Source organism: Sapajus apella, unplaced genomic scaffold (assembly GCF_009761245.1).
Source record: "Sapajus apella isolate SASKATOON/1434 unplaced genomic scaffold, GSC_monkey_1.0 scaffold19, whole genome shotgun sequence".
Lineage (NCBI taxonomy): Eukaryota > Metazoa > Chordata > Mammalia > Primates > Cebidae > Sapajus > Sapajus apella.
The window spans coordinates 18,407,521-18,429,029 of NW_022436959.1; the positions used below are offsets into that span (position 1 = coordinate 18,407,521).

A 21,509-nucleotide genomic window follows, 5' to 3' on the forward strand; every position below is an offset into this window, starting at 1 on the left:
ACAAGGGACCTACGTCTATGGATTTTGTAAAGCTTCTTAATACATTCTTAAGATACATTTTTTAGCTAAATAGAGAACTTTGGTATGATCCAAAACATTGTTTAAATGCAAAACTAAAAACACATTGAAAATTGGTCCATAAATTGAGTGACCAGGTAATTTTTCATCTAAAGTAGGGCAATTTTGAGGCCAAATTGGGCTAAAAATAAAAATTATATGTTTTGCAAATATTTCTTGGCCAACAAATTATTTTTATCAGTTGGCCTATAAAATAGTTCTATTCAAAACTTATTTTTACAACTAAAATTCAACTCAAAAAATAAAAATTGCATAATTCATGTTTGTCAAAGCATGGCTACCAGCTTCTTCTTCATATTTATTCAAACTTTACAAAATATCATAAGCAGAATTATTCCTGCTGAATATCACATATGTTAATCAGTTTTGTGGCTATATCACTCAATATACTGATATTTTTATGAAAAACGTATTTTTAGTTTCAGTGGGGTCTACATATTTTAGCTTTTTTGATAGAATTGCCTATAATTTTTAAAACTTAATTGTATAGTTTAAGTTTCAAATTTTTGGCATCTTTAATTTATCCTTCTCAAGAGGCTGTAATATTTTTGGTTGAGAAATAGTCTCCTCAACTATGGTGCTACCTGGTAAGCTCAGAACAATTTCTGCCAAAAACAGAGTATTTTCACTTATAATTTTTAAAATATTGAAATGAGTAACTATTTTATTCCAAATATTTTATGATTACTGTCTTTTATCTCCTTTCAGCGGACTCCACTTTGGCAAACATTTTATGTAACACAAATGTCAAAAAGTGTTCTTTGTTTTTGACTCTTCAAAATTTACCAAATTTAGATGCTGCAAAGTCATATGGCTTCTCAGTTTCTTTCCATTCCAGTCTATAGTACTATGGCTTCAACTTCACTAATTTTTTTCACCTGCACTATGTAATCTGCCATTAATCCATCCAAATTGTGGACTTTTAAAAACATCAAATGTTTTCTGTTTTGTCTCTAAAATTTCAGTTTGCATGGTTTTTATCTTTTTAATTTATCTCTTCATTATGTTTATATTTTCCTCTTCATATTGGAAGTACATTCTTAACGTTCTGAGTCAGTCTCTGTTTATTGATTTGCCTTGTGGTTCCTTTGCTACATTTTTGCATGCCTAGTAATTTTCATTTGGATGCTTGTCATTGGTAATTTGAACACTTTTGGGCTATTGGATTTTGTCATATTATTTGAGAGTGTATTGGACTTTGTTTTAGCATGAAGTTAAACAGAATACTTTTGAGGCTCACTTGTACGCTGTGTTAGAATGGCTAAAACGTAAACTTTAGTGTAAGCCTAGTTTAGTCCTATAACTAAGACAATACCATTTTGATGTCTCTATGTGATGCTTTGTGTATTACAAGGTCTCTCCACTCTGGCTAATGCAAACTATTCCCAGCTCTGTGTGAACTCCCTTGAGTTGTTTAACCTATGACTTTTCATTGGTTAGTTCCTCAGCTTTGTGGAGTTTCACCTCATACATGTAAAGATACTTATTCAAATGAAACATTTAAGAAACTCCTGTACATGCAGCACTTATGTGTGTGTGTGTGTGTATGACAACTCCATCTCCAATATTTTGCCTCACAAATTCTACTCACTTAATCCTCCTTTATTTAGAGGATAAAGTGATCCTCTAAATTTTATCACTTTATTCTCAAATCAGTAATATCTATTTGAGTTCTTCCTTATGCTGCAGGCTGGAAACTTCCTCTAGTTGATTACTTGGGGAATCTGCAGAATTCTCATTTTGTTTCTTTATTGCCTGCAGACCAATGTCTGAAAGACAGTGTTCCATATATGCATGGAACCTTACCTATCATTATATCTCTATCTATATCATATATCTCTTTATCTCTACCTGTAGCAATATAGTTTCTCTTGTTTCTAATCGAAGGGCAATTTCTATAGCAGTTACTCATTCATACATGGGGTCTGAGGTCCACTTATTGAATATTTTGATAAATGATTTCCAACTAATTAGAAAAAATATAAAAATTCAGAAAGCTAATTTGCAAAATATTTCAATATTGCTCTAGATTTTCAAACACTCCTAAAGTATGGTTGATAAGGAAGCTAAGAGAGAAATTTTGAACTGCCTTGCTGAAGTTTCTTTTTTTATAAACTGTCATCATCAGTCACATATCTATAACACTGTATTTTACTTACCCTAATTCTGTTTATGTAAAGAGTTTTAAAATTTTGACAATAGTTTAGATTTTCATTGTTAAAATATCAAGCTTGGTTAGGTTTTTAAGAGATTGTAATTTAATGTTGTTAACTTTATAATTAAATATTATTTATAAAAATTTAGGGATATTGTGCACTCTGTAAGTAATGCTAAGTACATTCTTGCTCTGTAAGATGTTATGTTCCACCAAAATTTAAATTTTTATATCAATACAAAATCAAATTATTTTATTTATCGGTGTTACATTTTTACCAATATTTATAATAAATAGGTTTCACAATAATGTCCTGCTTTCTTTTTTGGGCAATTTTATTTTTAAAAGCTTTACTTTGATTTCATAAATTGAATGAAAAATATTGAAGAATTATTAGAATTTACCGATTTTTCTGTTTGAAGTTATTAAGGATATTGTATCATTAAAGCAAGAAATTATACTAATGGAGTCAAGAAATAACAATTATTACCTCACTCCTGAACATTTAAAAATAATACTGGAAATTGAAAATTGATTTACAAAATTTTGAATCATAATTTAAATAAAAAGTCACATTTCATAGAGTATTATATAAATGCACCTTCTACAGCTGCACTTCTTAAATTGTTCCTTTTGGTTTTATTTTCCATTTGTTTTGGTCAATAATAACTAAATTTTAAAGTAGAAAGTGCTGCTTCTTTAACAAGCATTGTGCTTTCAGTGTTCTTCTGTGATTTTACTCTGTCCCCTTGATGAATAATGAATATTGACAAACATTTTGTTTAAGCTACATATTCATTATCAACTTGCTTGAGAAACAGAAATAGAGCACTTGTTTTTAAAATTCACATGCACACTTGTTTTTGAGCTCCTTTCAGCCAATAGTCTTGATAACAGAATTAAAATATGTAACAAAACATAAACAAATAAAAACATAGTGTAGTTTCAATGTATAATAATTGACAAAATCTCTGTAGCAAAAGCATTGAGAGTTTAAAATGCTATCTGGAAGACTGGTCCTCTCTATTTCCTGAACTTATTTTATTCACACCTAACTGCTGATTTCTTGTATTTTCCCCTAACTCTATCTTCTAAAAGCTCTGTAGCTTCATGCATGTCACAAGCTACAGCACTAACTACAGCACCCATGACTGGTGTGCCAAGTGGCAGCAATGTTGAGCATTTCTCCCTTTACCTCCCAGACCAGAAATTTAGGTGTCATTTACAACTGGTATCCATGAGGTCCCTACACATTTTTCTTAAAAGGAAAGCGCTAGTTGAATCAGAAAAGGGCCTGGAAAAGAGAGATGGGTTATCAATTGTATTTCATATATATTCAACCATGTGTTCAAAGCAAAAACTATATTTACTTTCCATGCATTTCTCATACAACCAGAAGAAACTAAAGCATGAGAGAAGCTAAATGATAGATGCTAAAGGAAAGTACAGGTGTAACCATTCATCCTTACTCATATAGTAAAACTATAGATAATAATACTTCATTCAAAATGGAAAATCAGAAACAAACAGTATCTGGTTGACACAGAAGACATAAACCAAGACTGTCTGAGGAAAACAAGAAAGAACTGTATTTGCAGCAGCCACTGTCAGGGCCTCATCAACATGTCCCGTCCCTTACTAGTTCAGTGCACACAACCTCATTTCCATTTGCCAAAACCAGCACGACTTTTCAGGACAGCTTTCAGTGCCCCTGGAGCTTTCCTGCTCTATGACTGGCCAGAAATGTAATATTGTCCCCCAGGAGCAGTATTCAGGCAATAACTGTTTGGAGTTGGGGCATAAATTTCTCTGCTCCCTCGCAGCTCACATGAAATAACTCTGAGTTACGTGTTTTACATCAGCTTTCAGAATTTCCCCAGAGGAGTTAAACTCTAGATATCTACAAGGATAGTTGGAAAAATGACACTTCATTTCTTTTCTTGTCACACTTCACTATTCCTCTTCCTTTTCTCCCTATGCTTGCACCTGCAAATACATTACTTGTACATGACTCCTTGTATCAGGATCTGTTTCTGGTAGAAGCCAAAGCAAGATAATCTTCCAATATATAACAGATGTAAGGAAAACTTCATAGGAATTGTTTCTTTTGTACATGTTAAGAATCCTCTCTGTCAGTATTTTGACATATTCAAGCCCTGAAACACATATTAGTAAAATGCATATAGTGTTGCATTAGAAACCAATCTTTTTTTGAAAGTTAACTTTTATTGAGTAATAAACTATACCTTGTCCTTGAACTAATAATAGTGATTATCTACTATGAATAGCTAATTATCTCCCTGTGTGGGTACAAACATGGACATTCTGGCTTTCTTAGCAAGCATGAAGTCAGATTAAGGGGTGTTAGATGAAATAAATACTCACCTTCTGGGAAAGAGTAACTCTTTTGGGTATGGAGCTGTGAGAGCATAAATCATTATGAATAAACATCAGAGCTAATTTGTTAACTCACCAAAGAAGTATAGCTTTTATGAGGGTTATAATATTGCTGTCAGGATGACCGACCAGTCTATCTTCTCCCAATTTCCCTACATGGCAAACCAAATTACATTTACAGGATTGTTTCTATCATTCAGTGATGTGGTTAGGCTTTGTGTCCCCACTTAAATTTCATCTTGAATTGTAATCTTCATAATCCCCATGTGTCAAAGGAGAGATCTGGTGGGACGTGACTGGATCATCAAGGTGATGTCCCCCATGCTATTCTCATGATATTCAGTTCTCAGGAGATCTGATGGTTTTATAAGTGCCTGACAGTTCCTCCTTCACTCATTCACTCTCTCTCACCTGCCACCATGTCTCTTTCCCTTCCATCATGAGTATAAGTTTCCTGAGGGCTTCCCAGCTATATGGAACTCTTGAGTCAATTAAATCTCTTTTCTTTATAAATTACCCACTGTTGGACAGTCATTTAAAGCAGTGTGAGAATGGACTAATGCATTCTTACTTTTCGCTTTTATTATGTACCAAGCATTCTGATATTGGAAATAAAGGATACAGATACTTTTTTTTATTATTAAAGTTCAGGGATATATGTGCAGAATGTGCAGGTCTGTTACACAGGTATACACATGCCATGGTGGTTTGCTGTACCCATCAACCAGTCATCTACATTAGGTATTTCTCCTGTTATCTCTTCCCTACCCCCTATCCCCTAACAAGCCCTGGTGTGTGATGTTCCTCTCCCTGTGTCCATGAGTTCTCACTGTTCAACTCCCACTTATAAGTGAGAACATGCAGTGTCTGGGGATGTGGATACTTTCATAGATCTCACAAATTGCCATTAATCAAATGATCATGCCATATGAGTACATGTCTCACAGTGAAATAAGCTACTGAAATGAAGATACTACATTCTATGAAAGTATAAAACAAAAAAATCTGATATTAACTGGTAGTCAGAAGGTGTGTATCTGATCAAGGGACAATTAAGCTGAGATATGAAGTGTGTATAGGAGTGAAGTAGTCAAAGAGAGGAATAGCAGGAAAATATATGAAGGTCTTGAGGAAGGTGGAAAGATGCACACTAAAAGAACTAAAAGAAGGTAAGTTGGGTCAAGAGTAGAAAGCAGTAGAAAGGTAATAGGCCCGGTTAGGTTTGGTAATTATAAGTTTATAACAGGTCAAACTGCTATATATCATGGCCATCACTTGAAGACCTGAATTGGGGACATATCTAGAAGACCAAAATTGGGGAAAGTTGTTTGTATTGTATATCCAGGGTTGAGATTTTCTTAGATTGGTAAAGTTGAAGGGCAACATTGATGGTAAGGTAGATTGAAAGGTAGAAGGGCAAATGAATGCTATAATTTTAATGCTGAATGGAAAAAAAAACTGAAGACAAGAAACAGCAATGAATGAGGAGACACAAGGAATTAAAAATGAGAGAATAAAACAGTTCCTTAGGTGTGCAAGTCAACAATTCAATGATATATGGGTATAATAGCCTGATGTATCCATGCCAGCAGAGATAAGCTTGCCAGGGTTGCTTTAGGATTCACTTTTTTTTAGGTCTGCTAAGACAGTAACAGATGGTTTCCTTCTTTTTCTTTATCCATAGGAGTTTGTCTTTAGAAAAAAAGAAAACTCTATTATTGTTTTAGTGGGTTTCTATGAAGAAGTGAAAATAAATGAATATTCTTCATCTATTATCAGTATTTGAAAGTAACCCTCCTTCTCCGTTTTAACTCCACAAATAAGGCTTATTATTCTGATATTTCTCATTTCTGCTGACTCTCCCTAGTGCCTTGTATCCTTGTGCATTTGATTTTATTCATTTATTTGAATATGTATGTATTTATGTATTTGAGCTCATATTTTGTTGAGCTTGATCTCTGCATATATTGAGGGTCTGAATTAGAAATACATTCCTCCAGAAGGAAATTTTATTGGCTTCCTCCAGAACCCAGGAGTGGACAAGGATGAAAACTGTTTAGTATCTATCAAATTCATATCCCTTTGATGCAGACCTTCAGCTTTCTTGTGCATTATAAGACTGATGCCATTATTTGCTCCAGAGATATTCCTCTTTTTTGTGTTACTTACTGTTTGTTATTAAATTTTAGCTTATGTTTTTTCCGCTCTCCTATTTTCTGACATGCTAGCAAGCCCAGTAATGTATTACAATAGTTTGTTTTAATGTATGCAGACTCTATTACATCATAGGAGAGGCCTGTTGTAATGTCTGTCCTGTTATACTTGGGAAGAGAAATCTGGTAGAACTCTGTTCTCATTTTTGAAATGGAGTGGGAACAGTAAGGTCATATAGATGCGTTAATAGAAAGAAAGTAGGCTTTGACATCACAGTGAGTTCAGGATTAAAATCTTAGTTTTACTGCTTACCAATAGGAATAACTCAAGCTACCTAAACTTCATAAGTCTCAAGTTATTCATGAACAAAGTGAGGAAAGTAACTGTGCACTGCAGAATTGTGTGAGGACTAGAGATAATATATGTAAATACTTGGGAAATAATCTTCCCTTAAACCTGACTTTCTTCTACTATGTCCTATTTTGGTATCACGTGTTTCTGTGAGATTGATCTGGGTGCTCACAGCTGAGTATATGATCACAAAGTGGTTCTACTCTTTCATAATCCACAAAGAGTTTTTGGTCCCAGAAGCATGCATAGTTTTATTTTATTTTCTTGGTTTAATTAGTTTTGCCTTGGTAGATGTGTGAGTGAGAAAAATAATAATTGCAGATGCAGCTGGAATAAAAAATAGTCAAAAAAGTTGTGCCTTACAGCAGAGGCAGATTTTTCTTTTTATTCTGGTACACTCTAGTATTAGGGTGCTACCAACACAATAACCAGACTTTCAACATTTGAAGAGAATGGTTAATTAGAAGTTCAAAATCAACTTTCACAAAGCCATGTGCACAAGTCTGACTTGGCTCTGATACAAGCAAGGGTTGGCAGGGTTAAAAGTGGGAAAATGTCTTACACTGCTTTTCTTCAATGAAGGTCTGCCTGGCCCAGGGCCCTAACCTCAAGTCCTCTGTCTAAAGTCAAAGAATATATGACAAATAGCAGCTCACACCTGACAACAGTCACGGCTTTAAACTCAACAGGGCAGGGATTTGAAATTCTGCCAATCCTTGCATTTTTTTTTGATTATATGTATTTTACAAGTTTATAAGGGCTCCAAAGTAGACGCACAGCTCCACAGCTCCTTGTGATTTGGCACTGAGCTTCCAGAATTGACTGTGGTTAAAACTCAATTAGGCAGAACTTCCAAAATTCCAAATTTTAACTTAAAATTTTGTCTAAATATGTCACTTTGGGAAGAAATGGGGAAAACTCTACACAAAAAATTGCAAAAGGAATGAACTTATTTGTGACATGGTGTAACTTAGAGACTAAGAGGGAAGACTGGATCTAGACCACTTGGTTTATGATCTTGCTTTTGCCTACTCATGAGCTCTGTAACCTTGGGGAATATAATGAACCTTGATGTGCCTCAGTTTACTTTGCTATAAAGTAGTAATGCAAATAGTAACTACAGGGTTGTTGAGAAGATCAAATGAATTAATTTTTAATAGTACCCCACACACTGTAAACATTCAATATTATTACATTATTTTATTATTTGCTAACATCTTACAGGATTTGCGTTGTGTAAATAATTTCATGTTTCTCCATAACTTCAATGCAGTTCAGGAGGATACTGCCTTGTCCCCAAACCCTCAAGACTTTTGATTAGCAAAGTGTCTTTTTCTTCTTAAGTCTAACGTTTTTCATTTCCTTTCAAATCTTTTCTTTCTTCATAATTTCCTATTGTGGGAGGTGACCACCACCACCTTCTTAGTTTTCCAAGCCAGAAAACCCAGAAATTACTAATCCTCTCTCTGTCAGTTAATTATCATATCATACGAATTCTACTTCTGAATTAAACTGCTCACATCTAACAATAAGCCGTGCTAATCTCCTGTCTTCAGAGCAAGCACAGGATCTTTTGATTTGCATGTGTATGCATGCTTCTTCCCTGATTGAAATAAAACCTCAAATGACTATGATCTAAAAGTTTCTTTCCAATATTAGGAATATCTTCTTGTCCTTCTTCCCTGGATCTCAATAGGATGGAAATGGAAGATAGAAGAGAAGAGACCTAAGAAAAAAGGCAGAAAATCAAAATGAAATAGATGAGGACAAAAAGGAAGAAGAAAAACTGAGTTTGAGTTCTAATTCTGGTGTGGAGTCAGAAGCTAGTAAAGCTTGTGAGACGATTTATGCAGCACATGTTGCAATCTGGAGAAACAACCATTTTAGATGTGTACATAGCCCTATAAGGTAAAAATATTGGGTAACTTCCCCCACAACAAGAGATGTATACAAATTCCTTTCAGCTTAGAAACAATTTGGATTTTCTACTGGGTTATCTAATGTAAATGCCCCTTCTCCTTGGAGCAGGGTAGGTAGGGGATATTATAATGATGGGAAGGGATGGTATTTCAGATAAAAGAAGACAATGGTTGTTATCTTTACAGTACATCTTATTTTACTTTAATAGTCTTTTCCTTCAGTTCATAACCAGTTATCTTAATTGACAAGAAAACTAGATGCCACATATTTTGATTATCCATTCTAACACATTGATGGTATTTATTTAGTATTTTACCAATCAGTTATATTCCATTGGAAATACAGTAAAAAGTAAAATCGGGATCGATCCAAGATGACCGTTTAGGAACAGCTCAGGATTGTAGCTCCCAGTGAAAGCGCAGAGGGACTACAGGGAAGTTCACTCGGCAGGCTGGGCGGAGCCCACAGCAGCTCAGCAAAGCCTCTAAAGGCAGACAGTGACTAGGCTGCCTCCTTGCTGGGCAGGGCAGCTCTGAAGGATAAAAAAAGAAGGCAGCAGCACAACGGAAACTCATAAATAAAGCTCTAAATCCCTGGGACAGAGCACCTAGGAACAAAAAGTGGTTTATGAGTTCTGCTGCAGCAGACCTAAACGTACCTGCCCAGCAACTCTGAATGAACAACGGAGCTCACAGCTCAGCATTTGAGCTCCTATAAAGAACAGGCTGTCTCCTCAAGCAGCTCCCAGACCCCTGTATATCCAAAGAGCCACATCATAAAGGAGAGATCAGACTGACACTTGGCGGGTATCCTTCTGGGACAAAGATAGCAGAAGAGGAAAAGTGGTAGCAACCCTTACTGTTCTGCAGCTGCTGCAGGTGATCCCCAGGTAAGCAGGGCCCGGAGTGGACCTCAGCAGACCTACAGCAGAGGGGCCAGACTGTTAGAAGGAAAACTAAGAAACAGAAATAACCTCATCATCAACAGACAGAACGTCCACTCAGAGACCCAATCTGAAAGCCAGCAACTATAAAAACAACAGGTGGATAAATCCATAAAGATGGGAAGAAACCAGCACAAAAAGGATGAAAACACCCGAAACCAGAACACCTCTCCTACTACAAGGGATCACAACTCCTCACAAGCAAGGGAACAAGGTTGGATGGAGAACGAGTGTGATGAAATGACAGAATCAGACTTCAGAAGGTGGGTAGTAAGAAACTTCTGTGAACTAAAAGAACATGTTCTAACCCAATGCAAAGAAACTAAGAACCTTGAAAAAAGATTTGATGAAATGCTAATGAGAATGGACAAAATAGAATGGAATATAAATGAATTGATGGAGCTGAAAAACGCAACAGCAGAACTTCGCGAAGCATGCACAAGTTTCAACAGCGGAATTGACCAAGCAGAAGAAAGGATATCAGAGGTTGAAGATCAACTCAAGGAAATAAAACAAGAAGGCATGATTAGAGAAAAAAGGGTAAAAAGGAATGAACAGAGTCTCCAATAAATGTGGGACTATGTGAAAAGACCTAATCTACGTTTGATAGGTGTACCTGAATGTGACAAAGAGAATGAATCCAATCTGGAAAATACTCTTCAGGATATTACCCAGGAAAACTTCCCCAACCTAGCAAGGCTGGCCAATATTCAAGTCCAGGAAATACAGAGAACACCACAAAGATATTCCTCAAGAAGAGCAACCCCAAGCACATAATCGTCAGATTCACCAGGATTGAAATGAAGGAGAAAATACTAAGGGCAGCCAGAGAGAAAGGTCAGGTTACCCACAAAGGGAAGCCCATCAGACTCACAGCAGATCTCTCAGCAGAAACCCTACAAGCCAGAAGAGAGTGGGGGCCAATATTCAACATCCTTAAAGAAAAGAACTTTCAACCCAGAATCTCCTATCCAGCCAAACTAAGCTTCATAAGTGAAGGAAAAATAAAATCCTTTGTGAACATGCAAGTACTCAGAGATTTCATCACCACCAGGCCTGCTTTACAAGAGCTCCTGAAAGAGGCTCTACACATATAAAGGAACAACCAGTACCAGCCACTCCAAAAACATGCCAAATGGTAAAGGGAATCAACACAATGAAGAATCTGCATCAACTAATGGGCAAAACAGCCAGCTAGCACCAAAATGTCAGTATCAAATTCACACATAACAATGTTAACCTTAAATGTAAATGGACTAAATGCCCCAATCAAAAGACACAGACTGGCAAATTGGATAAAAAGGCAAAACCCATCGGTGTGCTGTATCCAGGAAACCCATCTCACATGCAAGGATACACAAAGGCTCAAAATAAAGGGATGGAGGAAGATTTACCAAGCAAATGGAGAGCAAAAAAAAGCAGGAGTTGCAATTCTCATCTCTGATAAATTAGACTTTAAAGCAACAAAGATCAAAAGAGACAAAGAAGGACATTACATAATGGTAAAAGAATCAATGCAACAAGAAGACCTAACGATCCTAAATATATACGCATCCAATACAGGAGCACCCAGATATATAAGGCAAGTTCTTAATGACTTACAAAGAGACTTAGATTCCCACACAATTCTAGTGGGAGACTTTAACACCCCATTGTCAATATTAGAGAGATCAACCAGACAGAAAATTAACAAGGATATCCAGGACTTGAACTCAGACCTGTACCAAGCAAACCTAATAGACATTTACAGAACTCTCCACCTCAAATCCACGGAATATACATTCTTCTCAGCACCACATCACACCTACTCTAAAATTGACCACATAATTGGGAGTAAATCACTCCTCAGCAAATGCAAAAGAATGGAAATCATAACAAACAGTCTCTCAGACCACAGTGCAATCAAGTTAGAACTCAGAATTCAAAAACTAACCCAGAACGGCAAAGGTTCATGGAAACTGAACGACTTGCTCTTGAATGTTGACTGGATAAACAATGAAATGAAAGCAGAAATAAAGACGTTCATTGAAACCAACGAGAACGAAGACACAACATACCAGAATCTCTGGGACACATTTAAAGCAGTCTCTAGAGGAAAATATATAGCAATAAGTGCCCACATGAGAAGCAAGCAGAGATCAAAAATTGACACCCTATCGTCAAAATTGAAAGAGCTAGAGGAGCAAGATAAAAAAAAACTCAAAACCTAGCAGAAGACAAGAAATAGCTAAGATCAGAGCAGAACGTAAGCAGATAGAGACACAAAAAACCCTTCAAAAAATCGACAAATCCAGGAGCTGGTTTTTTGAAAAGATCAACAAAATAGACAGACCACTAGCCAGATTAATAAAAAAGAAAAGAGAGAATAACCAAATTGATGCAATAAAAAACGATAAAGGGGATATCACCACAGATTCCACAGAAACTCAAACCATCATCAGAGATTATTACAAACAACTTTATGCACACAAACTAATAAACCTGGAAGAAATGGGTAAATTCCTGGACACTTGCCTCCTCCCAAGCCTAAACCAGGAAGAAGCCGAAACCCTGAATAGACCCATAACAAGGTCTGAAGTTGAGGCAGCAATTAAGGGCTTACCACCCAAAAAAAACCCAGGTCCAGACGGGTTCACAGCAGAATTCTAACAGACATACAAAGAGGAGCTGGTACAATTCCTTCTGAAACTATTCCACACAATACAAAAAGAGGGAATTCTTCCCAAATCATTTTATGAGACCAACATCATCCAGATAGCAAAACCCAGCAGAGACTAAGCAAGAAAAGAAAACTTCAGGCCAATATCCATGATGAACATCAAGGCAAAAATCTTCAATAAAATACTGGCAAGCCGATTGCAACAGCACATCAGAAAGCTTATCCACCATGATCAAGTAGGCTTCATCCCGGGGATGCAAGGCTGGTTCAACATATGCAAGTCTATAAACGTAATTCACCACATAAACAGAACCAAAGACAAAAACCACATGATTATCTCAATTGATGCAGAGAAGGCCTTTGACAAAATTCAACAGGCCTTTATGTGAAAAACCCTCAATAAGCTAGGTATTGACGGAACGTATCTCAAAATAATAAAAGCTATTTACAACAAACCAACAGCCAATATCATATTGAATGGGCAAAAACTGGAAGCATTCCCCTTGAAATCTGGCACTAGACAAGGATGCCCTCTCTCACCACTCCTATTCAATAAAATACTGGAAGTTCTAGCCAGAGCAATCAGGCAAGAAAAAGAAATAAAGGATATTCAAATAGGAAAGGAGGAAGTCAAATTGTCTCTATTTGCAGATTACATGATTGTATATCTAGAAGACCGCATCGCTCAGCCCAAAAGCTCCTGAAACAGATGAGCCACTTCAGCAAACTCTCAGGATACAAAATCAATGTGGAAAAATCACATGCATTCCTATACACCAATAGCAGACTTAAAGAGAGCCAAATCAAGAACGAACTGCCATTCACAATTGCCACAAAGAGAATAAAATACCTAGGAATACAACTAACAAGGAACATAAAGGACCTCTTCAAGGAGAACTACAAGCCACTGCTCAAAGAAATAAGAGAGGACACAAACAGATGGAGAAACATTCCATGTTCATGGTTAGGAAGAATCAATATCGTGAAAATGGCCATACTGCCCAAAGTAATTTACAGATTCAATGCTATCCCCATCAAGCTACCAATGAACTTCTTCACAGAACTGGAAAAAAACACCTTAAACTTCATATGGAACCAAAAGAGAGCCCGCATAGCCAAGTCAATTCTAAGCAAAAAGAACAAAGCGGGAGGCATCACACTACCAGACTTCAAACTATACTACAAGGCTACAGTAATCAAAATGGCATGGTAGTGGTACCAAAACAGAGATATAGACCAATGGAACAGAACAGAGGTCTCGGAGGCAACACAACATATCTACAACTATCTGATCTTTGACAAACCAGATAAAAACAAGGAATGGGGAAAGGATTCCCTGTTTAATAAATGGTGTTGGGAAAACTGGCTAGCCATGTGCAGAAAGCAGAAACTGGACCCCTTCCCGACACCTTACACTAAAATTAACTCCAGATGGATTAAAGACTTAAACATAAGACCTAACACCATAAAAACCCTAGAAGAAAATCTAGGCAAAGCCATTCAGGACATAGGCGTAGGCAAGGACTTCATGACCAAAATACCAAAAGCATCGACAACAAAAGCCAAAATAGACAAATGGGACCTAATCAAACTTCACATCTTCTGCACAGCAAAAGAAACAGTCATTAGAGTGAATCAGCAACCAACAGAACAGGAATAAATTTTTGCAGTTTACTCATCTGACAAAAGGCTTATATCCAGAATTCACAAAGAACTAAAACAGATTTACAAGAAAAAAACAAATGAGCCCACTCAAAAGTGGGCAAAGGATATGAACAGACACTTTACAAAAAGAAGACATACATGAAGCCAACAAACATAGGAAAAAATGCTCATCATCACTGGTCATCAGAGAAATGGAAATCAATACTACATTGAGATACTATCTCATGCCAGTTAGAATGGCAATCATTAAAAAATCTAGAGACAACAGATGCTGGAGAGGATGTGGAGAAATAGGAACACTTTTACACTGTTGGTGGGAGTGTAAATAGTTCAACCATTGTGGAAGACAGTGTGGTGATTCCTCAAGGACCTAGAAATAGAAATTCCATTTCACCCAGCAATCCCATTACTGGGTATATAACCAAAGGATTATAAATCGTTCTACTATAAGGAGACATGCACACGCATGTTCATTGCAGCACTGTTTACAATAGCAAAGACCTGGAACCAACCCAAATGCCCATCGATGATAGACTGGATAGGGAAAATGTGGCACATATACACCATGGAATAGTATGCAGCCATCAAAAACGATGAGTTTGGGTCCTTTGTAGGGACATGGATGAACCTGGAAACCATCATTCTCAGCAAACTGACACAAGAACAGAAAATCAAAGACCACATGTTCTCACTCATAGGTGGGTGTTGAACAATGAGAACACATGGACACAGGGAGGGGAACACTAAACACTGGGGTCAGTTGGGGGGAAACAGGGGAGCGACGGTGAGGGGTGGGGTGTTGGGGAGAGATAGCAAGGGGAGAGATGCCAGATGTAGGTGATGGGGAGGCAGGCAGCAAATCATATTGCCATGTGTGTACCTATGCAACAATCTTGCATATTCTTCACATATACCCCAAAACCTAAAATGCAATAAAATAAATAAATGGAAAAAAAAGTAAAATCAACAAAATCAGCAATCCTTTGTTCTTTCCTAGTATCAATTGTTACTTCTAAGAATAGTTTCCAGGACTACAGATATAATAATAATAATAGTAATAATAATAGAAAGAGGAGGAAGAATAAGAGTAAAGAATAACAATAACATAGGGGAAGAGGAGGAGAAAGAAGAAGGCATTCACTCAAAAACACATATAGAAAACATAAATCAAGCACAGTTCTGACAAGGAGTAGGTGACAAATATATTTGTCTATTACATCTCCCAGGAAAAATGTGATTTCATTCTTATTTTTCTAGAATGTGTAAGAGTGTGCTCTGCACATTGCTGGTGTGGAACCGTGCAGATAACTGACTATGCTTTAGTCAATTACATAGTTACTTGTAACATTCTGCTGGAACAAAAGAAATCATGTCCCTTTTCAAAATGTCCTCAAAAGTTGGATAATTTCTGAGGACTATAAATTCATTTCTTATTACCCTAAATAATACTCTGTGTGTGTGTGTGTGTGTGTGTGTGTGTGTGTTTAAAACAATGGAGGATTAGTAATACTCACAAATTTTATATACAAGAAACATGGAAATCGCTCCTCTATTTATGTAAAACATATTGACAAGAACATACGGTGAAATTGTAAGTACTGTCCATTCCTTATTCTTGCCTGTGCCACCATTTTGCCTTGGTTAACATAATAAGAAATTCGAAAAAGACCTCAATTCACTAAATAAGGGAGAATACCTAAATTGGGGGAAGATTGAAAGGGGTTACGGGGGAAAATTTCTACTGTTCTTTTAGGATTTTTCTGCCTATTTGCCACTTTGTTGCCATAGTAGCACCAAATTAGAAAAGCAATTCCAATGATGTGCCATGCCATTCTTGGTGAAATTCCTCAGACAAGTGGCTTGCTCATTGTCACATGGTTGGTGAGTTGAAGACAGGATTACATTGGAATTAATATCATTTTAAAATCTTCCACACCGGTGTTTTTCAACTTATTAGAGGCAAACCACTGGAGGCTTGGAGCAAAACTGTAAAAGAATCCTCAAATTCTTGTGCACATATGCATTTCCTTGATCCACAAAACAAAAGATACTATGATTATCATTATTATCATTCAGGAAGTCTATGAAATTGGTTGACACTTAAAAGAAATACTCTTTTCACTAAGAAATTTAAACAAATGAAAGGAAACTATGGCTCTATTCTTGTGTTTCTCATATTTTGGGGTTTCATCAATATCAATCATTATACATTTTTAGAAGTTAAAATTATAGTCTTTCAAACTAAATAATTTTAGTTTTATGGACAACTCACTTCATGATTCCCCCCCTCCTATCAGTGAAAATGTTATAATGGGCCAGCACTGGTATAAAGAGTGGTGTTTGAGAACCCTGGTGCTCTCATGCCATGCAGAAGAATGAAAGAATTCAATGGTGCATACACACAGTAAATCAGCAGGGTGCGTTTCAGGAAAGGAAACATCCATATGAGAGTTCTTTATCTCACTCTGGGCTGACTCGTTACTGGCATCACTCGATTATTATAGCCAGCCAGCAAGCCAAGTGCTAGATCCAGCTCTGAGAATTGTCACCCTAAGCTTACCCAAGGAAATGACAACTCAGAAAAATAATCCATATTCTTTCTAACTTAGGAATGACTCATCCTTGTGGGCTGTGAAGGAAGGAGAATAAATGGGTTCTCGTGTATTTTGCTTGGTCTTCTTAATCCCTCACTCTGCATGAGTGTGCCAAGGAGTATAAATATGTGAGGTTGGTTACCAAAAAGCAATCCAGGCTTAGAAAATAAAATGTGGAAAACATTGAAAGACTAGCTGAGTCATTCATTCAACACACATTTGCAGAGCACCTAGTACATACCAAAGACTGTGCAAAAGACATGGCAATTAAAAACAAACAGAAACACAGCAGGAATAATCTCTGCCATCAAAAGATATTATGCTAAGTTACCATGTATTGCAGAATTTCCTTTTGGAGGTTTGAATAATATTCTATTTTATTTCTATACAACATTTTCTTTACCCACTCATCCACTGATGGGCACTTAGGTTGCTCCCATCTCTTGGCTATGGTAAATAGTGCCACAACGTACATGGGAGTGCTAACATCTCTTTGAGATTCTAATTTAAATTCATTTTGATAAGTCTTCAGAAAGTGAGATGGATGAATCATATGGTAGTTCTATTTTTAATTTCTTAAGGAATAATATGAAACTTTTTTCCATTTTGTCATCTCAAAGACAGTTGACCCTTGTATGCCATTTATCATCTTAAGATGGAACCAAACTCTCTCCTGTCAGGAAGGGTCTTCACCTGTCAGGAGAAATGGTTCCCCTGCTGTGGCCTTGTAAGGCCTTTTCTCCTCAGCTAGATGAGCAACATAAACAAGGACAGGACAACATAAATGATCCTGTTGGAAAATATTCATATACATGTGGCCAGGCAAGGAGCCAATGCTAATCACAGTCTCCAGCACCTGCATACCCTCAGCTGGGGGTCTCAGCTCTCAAAAAGAAATTAACAGGAGACCTGTCAGCACCTTGCCATGTGCCTTGGGATAACGCTATCTAGAAACTTGCCTGAATGTTTCCCACATACTACAAGGCCTGCTTCTCAACAGTAACATAGTTTTCTGATACTGTCATTCCAAACTGCAGCACAAAAGAACCCTTCAGAACCTGGGCTAGGAGGTGGGCTGAAATCTGAACACTCCCCAAAGTTGAAAGGAGGCACTTGTGTGACACTCAGAGACAGATGTGAAGAGGAAGTGCTCCCATTGAACAAAGACTACCTTCAGGGCTGGCTTCATAACAGGTAACCTGTGCAGTTGTGAAGTGCCCCACTCTCAGAAAGACCCTATGCTTGGTTCAGCACTTTGCTGTCACCCTCTAGAAATTACTAATATTTTTTAACAAGGAAGAGTTTACACAGTTTCATTTTGAGCTGGGTCTCACAAATTATGTAACCTGTCCCTACCACTTTCTTTGCCAAAGGGGAAATGAAGAACACAGTTAGGGTCCTGGAGTACCAAAAGAGCAGGTGCAATGGAAGCATGGGATGTAAAACAGGAAATCAAGCCCTGTTTCCTAAGCAGGGAGCCCATAATTTAAATTTCCCAAGCCATTATGAAGTTTGAGACTCTGAAATACACCCTCCATTTTATTGCTCAGTGGACATCAGAGGGCTCTTTTCTGTTCCTTTAGTCTAGAAGAGTGGCCCCAAAGACATGCAATTATAACCACATAAAAATGCACCACACAGGCGTCAAAGCTGCAGGGCTGAAACACTTCCTCTCTACCAATATTCATGCCATTTCTCAAATGAGAGATTGCTTTCCTATCTTGTGTTTTCTTTCTTTTTGCAACCTCAACCCACTATCCAGATCCCTCTCAACTGACATTTAAGTTGTCCTTGTGGTGATGCTACTATCATTCCTTCCTGGTAAATGTTTTTTAGTGTCACCATCACCTTGACTTTCATCAGGACTGCCTACATTATTTGTAGGGCCTGATACAAAATGAAAATGTGGACTGCTTCTTTAAAACTCAGTAAAAATTTTAAGGCAGCAATAGCAAGAGCCTTACACTAAGGATGGGGCCCTTCTATGCGTGGGACGTATGTGACCATGCAGGCTAAATGCCCATAAAGCTGGTCCTGATTTTCATTGGCCTGAATTGGGTCATGTACCCATTTCGTAACCAATCACTGTTAAGTGGGTTGACTGACTTAGACAAAAACAGCTCCCCTGGAGTTGGAGCTAAGCGAACTTCCCCTGAGTTGCATGGTATCTGGTAACAAAGATTCATGAATAAAACCAGACTCCTTTTGAGTAGATATGAGGAGTGCACTGTTTCTGGGTATACCAAAAACAGTGCCCACTACACCATATATCCATGACTCAGAAGGAGGAGCTCTGGTTGCTTATGGCCTTTGTTATTTATGGTCTTGAAGAATTATTCAAGTCCTACCTACTCAAATCCACCTACTTTTCATTCCCAGCCTCCCATGCACCTCAAATCTGCTGCCAGTGCTTCCTGGAGGTTCGTCCAGTGACAAAACAATATGATTCCTGTCCTCCTGATGAATATCCTCAAATTTAGGAACCAGAACTAACAGACATTTAAATAAATAAAATTCAAATAAGAGGAACATTAAAATTAAATATACCAATGAACAACATATTTATCTTGAGAAACTATGGCATTATTGTATCAGCAATAATGCTCCAAGCTGGGTAGGGTACTCAATAAAAGTTTAGAAGGAAATGGATTTCACAGTCAAGTGGTCAGTGTTGGGTGGTGTAAAATGCAGTTTGGGGCAGAAGAGTGGAATTGACAATCCTTAGTGGCAGGATATTCCTACAGCAACTTTTGATAGAGAGTGAGTCTTTTTTGAGAATCAAACAGGTTTGTTTGGCTAGAGCAGACTGCAAAGGTCACTTGAAGACATTAGTGGTAAAAGGAAAAAAACTATGCAGCAGAAAGTCATTACTAGGAAATTAGATACAATACAAAGGCAACAATAGAGTTTATAAAGATGTACAGAAATTATGACTTTTCATACCTCCGTGGAAATAGAGTGCTTCATTTCTGTTGTTCCTTTCAAAGCATTTTCACTCTTTCTTCAGTTATTCAACATGCTGTTCAGCCCTTAAGAACCAAGCTTAGGCTATATAGCTGTCAAGCAGCCTTCCTTACTTTCCAGTCCCTCTCACCTCCAGTTGAAAGGGAATGAAGAAAAAGACCATCCCTTCTCCATGACCTCAGTGTGCTCTGTTAATATTGTATTGGAATTATTTACTAGTTTGTCTCTCACTCACTGGACTGTAAGCACCTTGATACAGAAACTCTGCCTTATTCCTCTTCATCACCTCTGTGCATTGGTAATTGATCAACATGTAATAAGAACTCAAAAATCCCTATTGAAGTAATATGCTCAGAATATACATGGGACCAATCAATTTTAACACTTTGTGTATATAATGGCTAAACAATGCTCAGAAAAAGATAATAATATGTATAAAGACTGAGATATTTTCATTCTATTAATGACCTGAAAGGGGACATTGGATTGCACGTGGATGAATAGGAGAATGCTATTGAAGATGACTTCAAGATTCCTTGCTTTGAAACCTACAATGACACGTAATAGACCCTCTTTATCTAGCCCCAGTGGAAACGAGACAAAGACAAGACAATGACAGGATTTTCTTCTCAAGCTTATGAAACCACCTCCTGCCTTCTCTTCTTTGTCTCTGTTAGTTCCTTTACTTTAGGCTTATGTCAGAGGCTTGAATAGTGCACCCCAGCATTTGAATGTTCATTTTTCTTTTCCCTAAAAGTCTTTGAAATTCATAGTTTATTTTAGTTATGACATGTAGTCAATAAATGTTTGTTGAGTACATATGGCGCTCAATCCCAGCATGAGTGAGATTAAGTGGAGAATTACCTTTAGTTCCCATATGGCTGATTTGTAAACATTCACATTGTTTGATAAATGGATAATTTAACTCCAGTCAACCCATATCTCTAAGCTGCTACTGAACAAGCAAAGGCAATGACCCCAGAGGGAGCTGGAAAGTGGTTTCTTAAGGTGGCACTTAATAAATGCTTCTACAGGACAGTAGCAAACTTAAAGGTTTTCCTAATTCTCCTTGACACCTAATTTTACCCTTTGGTTTTTCCTCTTCATGCTGATCTTCATATTAATTTGGGCTTGATATCAACATGTTTGTGTGCCCATGTGCATGTGTGTGTATGTATGTGTGTGAAGGGAATTGGATGGTCTAAAAAGTCTATGACTTAACCCTACTTTGTTAAGTTGCATTTTCCCATACAGAGGCTTTCTCATTAATTTTTTTCCTTTCCTGACACATATAAATCAGTAAATGATTGCTGAATTCCAACATCATTAGGAGATAACTAAATTTCGTTAAGATTGGGTTATAAAAATCACAATTTCTGCATTTATTTCATGGTTCTGGGTAAATGCTTAGTGGTTATAATATTTAAAAAATCCAAACGTCTGAAATATATTAAAAAAACAAGATTCTAAATCTAGAGTCTCTATGTCATTAGTGTAAAATAAGAGTGCTGTATTAAGAGCAACACAGTAAGACAATACATAAGAACCTATGTGCAAATTATCTCTAAAGAAGTGTTTATTTGTACTGTAATTCTCAATGTAATTTTTGTTAGTTTTACCCAATTTAAA

The 21,509-nt window shown here is 37.0% G+C and overlaps 1 protein-coding gene across 1 annotated transcript in view; it reads right to left on the reverse strand.

The window, feature by feature from the left end:
• HDAC9 (histone deacetylase 9) overlaps positions 1–21,509 on the reverse strand; it is an 898,499-nt gene that overhangs the window by 26,862 nt on the left and 850,128 nt on the right. The window lies entirely within an intron of this gene.